The sequence below is a fragment of the Chrysochloris asiatica genome, unplaced genomic scaffold (genome assembly GCF_000296735.1).
Source record: "Chrysochloris asiatica unplaced genomic scaffold, ChrAsi1.0 scaffold00458, whole genome shotgun sequence".
Lineage (NCBI taxonomy): Eukaryota > Metazoa > Chordata > Mammalia > Afrosoricida > Chrysochloridae > Chrysochloris > Chrysochloris asiatica.
Genome location: NW_006408976.1, coordinates 767,570 through 772,474, shown reverse-complemented (window position 1 = coordinate 772,474; position 4,905 = coordinate 767,570).

Sequence of the window (4,905 nt, the reverse complement as noted above, 5' to 3'; positions counted from 1 at the left end):
TATCCTGTTCTCCCAGCAGTTCTGGATTAGTCTGCATGTCTTTTCAAATGCGAATATACCAACTCTGAAGGTTCTGGGTGAGGATCAGGATTCACCTAAAGCCCCACACTCTACAAAGGCTTAAAACAAAAACAATTTTTCTTCTGAGCAAATCTAACTTCCTTTTTAACAAACCCAATCAAGCTTAGGTTGAAGGCAGGCTTACAAATGCTCTGTAATCATACTTCCCAATATTTCATATATGTCTACTTTACAAAGATAGGCAGGAGAAACCAATATTCATAAGGCAGTCAAATACATGGTGGTGGTGTGCCATGGTGTCGGTTCCAATTCATAACATAATGACCCTGCAAGGCTGTAAATCTGTATGGAATGGCTGAAACTTGTAACCACTATGCTATCAGAACTCTTTAGTGGCAGGTCAGAGAAAAGAGGAAGACCCCCAACGAGATGGTTTGGTCCAGTGACAATAACAATGGGCTCAAATGTAGCAACAATTGTGATGTTGGCACAAGACAGGGGTGTTTCCTTCTGTTGCTGATAGGCAACTATGAGTCAGTACCGACTCTATGGCACCTAACAACAACAACAACAATAAAGAATCAAGGAGTTATACTTTGGGCTCCTAACCACAAGGTCAGCACTTCAAGTCCACTAGGTACTTGGCAGGAGAAAGATGAGGTTTTGTGCTTTGTACTACTTTAAATATTTATAGACTCGGACAAGATATTCTATACAAGGGTCATTATGAGTCATAACCATGCAGCAGTAGCAGTAGTGTCAGCATCTCCCACAGTTAGAGGGATAGCATAAATGTGCATTGCAAATATTTTTTCGCAGTCTGTGACTTGCCTTTTTATTTTCTTAATACCTAGTTTTATTTTCTTAATACCTAATAACTAGGGACTTAATAGTTAGTTCCTAGTTAACAACATATTCAATTATGTTGAATTGTACTTAAGACCTGTACATCTTATCGTTAATAATGGAGTCCCAGTGTGGTGCTGTATGGTAAGCACTGGACTGCTAACCAAGAGGTTGGAAGTTAAAACTCACCCACTACTCCTTGGAAACCCTGTTGTTGTTGCTATTAAGTAATGTTGAGTTGGTTCTGACTCATAGTGATCCTGTATAGTGTTTCCTTTTTGCTTTCTGGAAGCAAGGGTGTATCATCTGCATGTTGCAGGTTGTTAATGAATCTTCTTCCAATCCTGATGTCATGTTCTTCATATAATCCAGCTTCTTGGATTATTTCTTCAGCATACAAATTGAATAGTATGGTGAAATAATATAATTCTGGCACAGTTTCCCTGATTTAAAACCATTTGGTGTCCCCTTGTTTTATTTGAATGACTACCTCTGGTCTATGTAGAGGTTCCGCTTGAATACAATTAATTGTTCCGGAATAACCATTCTTCGAAATGTTATCTATAGTTTGTCATAATCCACACAGTTGAAAGCCTTTGCATAGTCAATAAAGCACAGGTAAGTATCTTTCTGGTATTCTCTACTTTCAGCCAAGATTCATCTGAAGTCATCAACGATATCCCTTATTTTACATCTTTGTCTGAATCCTGCTTGAACACCAGGCCGTTCCTTGTCAATGTACTGTTGCAGTCATTTTGTATTATTTCAAGCAAAATTGATGATCTTTAGCAAATTTTACTTGCATAATATATTAACGATATTCTTCGATGATTTCCGCATTCTCTTTGGAATGGGTACACATATGGATCTCTTCCAGTTAGTTGGCCAGGTAGTTGTTTTCCAAATCTCTTGGCATAGATGAGTGAATGCCTCCAGTGCTGCATCAGTTTGCTGAAAGATTTCAATTTGTATTCCGTTAATTCCCAGTGCCTTGTTCTTTGCCATTGCCTTCAATGCACCATGGGCTTCTCCCTTCAGGATCATTGGCTCTTGATCATAAAATACCTGTTGAAGTGGTTGAACATTGACCGTTTCTTTTTGGTACAGTGACTCTATATATTCCTTCCATCTTCTTTTGATGCTTTCTGCATCACTCAATATTTTGCCCGTAGAATCCTTCATTTTAGAAAGTGGAAGCTTGAATTTTCTCTTCAGTTATCTCAGCTTGAGAAATGCTGAGCACGTTCTTTCCTTTTGGTTTTCTAACTCCAGGTCTTTGCACAGTTTGTTATAATGTTTGACTTTGTCTTTTAGAGCTGACTTTTAAATTTTTCTGTTCTTTTACTTCCTCGTTTCTCCCACTTGCTTTAGAGCAAGTTTTAGAGTCTCTTCTGACATCCATTTTGGTCTTTTCCCTCTTTCTTGTCTTCTTAATGACCTTTTGCTTTTCTCCTGCATAATGTTCTTGATGTCATCCCACAACTCTTCTGGTCCTCAGTCTTTAGTATCTAATGCAGCAAGTCTGTTCTTGAGATGATCTCTAAATTCAGGTGAGATATGTTCAAGGTCATATTTTGGCTCTTATGGACTTGTTTTAATTTTCTCCAGTTTCAGCCTGAACTTGCATATTACTAACTGATGGTCTGATCCACAGCTGTTCCTGGCCTTGTTTTGGCTGATGATATGGAGCTTTTCCACTGTCTCTTTCCACCTGTATAGTCAATTTAATTTCTGTGTATTCCATTTGATGAGGTCTATGTGCATAGTTGTCTTTTATGTTGTTTAAAAAAAGTATTTACAAGAAGAAGTCATTGGTCTTGCAAAATTCTATCATGTAATCTCCAGCATCATTTGTATCACCAAGGCCGTATTTTCTGATTACTGATCCTTACTCTTTGCTTCCAACCTTTGCATTCTAATCACCAATAATTAGCAGTACAGCTTCATTGCATGTTTGACCAATTTCAGACTGAAAAAGTTGGTAGAATTCTTCAATTTCATCCTCACTGGCTTTAGTGATTGGTGCATAAGTTTGAATAATGGTATTAACTTGGCTTCTTGGTAGGTGTATGGATATTACCCTATCATAGACTGTGTTGTCCTTCAAGACAGATCTTGATGTGTTCTTTTTGATGATAAATATGACACCATTCCTCTTCAATTTGTCATTCTTGGAATAGTAAACCATGTAATAGGCAGATTTAAAATGGTCAATACCGGTTCATTTCAGCTCACTAATGACTCAGATATCTATGTTTATGTGTTCCAGTTCATATTTTACAATTCCCAATTTTCCTAAATTCATACTTTGTACATTCCATGTTCTGATTATTAATGGATTTCTTTTCATTTTGTGGGGAATAAATCTCAGGCTGGTCCATCTTCAGGAATAAGAAAATGGAGGTCCAGGAAAATTGCTAGACTGAGGTGTAGATATTTGGCTGACATAGCAACAAGGGGCCATGCACCTGGGGTATGTGAGCAGGACGAATTCAGGGAGGGGGAAGGGAACCCGTTTAAGAAGTAGGAACTTTAAAATAAGAATGCAACCATCAGAAGGAAATAGGTGACATCCGGGAAGATTGTTCACCCTATAGTACTCAGTCAATGAGGAACTGGGGAAGAGACTTTTGAGGCAGGAGATAAAAATGCTTGTAAAACAGCTTTATGGCACATCTGCACATCTTGTCTTCTGAGATTGGTGCCTGATTTTGTGAAACCAGAAAATAATAAAGTGTCACTCTTGCTAAAATTAGTACACTCTTGTTAAAATTCTTGAGTGTTTGTTGATAAACTCTGGTGATAACTCATCGGTGACCTCATACAGGATAAGGCAGTCTGCTCCAGTACTCCCTCTGGAGACTCATAGGGTAAGGTCCTAGTTGAGGGTTTATACTGACCTGCCATTTGCCAAGAGGAACTGAGGCAGTATTGGGGTATCGACAAAGTTTCTCAAACTTTTGAGTTGTGCCCTACCAGCAAATGAAGGTCCTGAAGGCTTTACTACATTAGCATCATCATGGTCAATTCTTCTTTGAGGAGGCAGCTCTTGCCCAGTTGTCTTTGGAATGCTTTCCAACCTGAGAGGCTTATCTTCTGGAACTATATCTGACAATATTCTGGTGCTGACAGTATTCCACTGCTATTCATAGGTTTTGCTATTCAAGTCGTCTGTCTCTCCTTCCTAGTCTATCTGTGTTCAGACGTTCAACTGAAACCTGTCCAATGTGGTGACCCTGCTGATATTTATAATCCCTGTGGAATAGCTTCCATAATAACAGCAACATGCAAGCTACCATAGTACAATGAACTGGCAGATGAATGGTGGGAATTTATGATTGAGGCACCCTAAATTTTAATCAGGGAGTGCCAGTGGCCCAGTAGAATAAGCACTAGACTGGTAAGCACAAGGTGGCAGTTCAAATCTTCCAACAGTTCTTCAGGAAAAGATGAGTCTTTCTGTTCCTATAAATATTTACAGCCTTGGAAACCATATTCAGGGTCATATGAGTCAGAACTGATGAATTCTGATTGACTGTCCTTAAGGAATGAATTAGGAAGTCTTAATTTGCTGCTGTGGGTTAATGCGCTGGACTACAAAGTTGGTTTGAACTGCAAGGATGGTGGTTCAAGCTCACCAGCTGGAAACCCTATAAGAGTCAGTATGGGTCAGAACAAACTCAATGGCATTTAACAACAACAATAAAGGAATGAAGTGGTATTTATCTATCTCTATGTTGTATCTGGAGGAGTCTTGGTGTAGCGCTGTGGGTTAATGCCCCAGACCACAAAGCATTTAAACTACAAGGTTGGCAGTTTAAGCTCACCAGCTGTTCCTTGGAAACCCTATATAGGGTAGCTATGGGTCAGAACCGACTCAACGGCACTCAACAACAACAATGTGGCATCTGGTGTCCTGGAGTGACGCTATAGAATAAGCACTTGATCACAAGGTCGGTTTGAACTGCAAGGTTGGCTGTTCAAACTCACCAGCCACTCCTTGGAAACCCTATACAGGGTAGTTATGGATTAGAACCA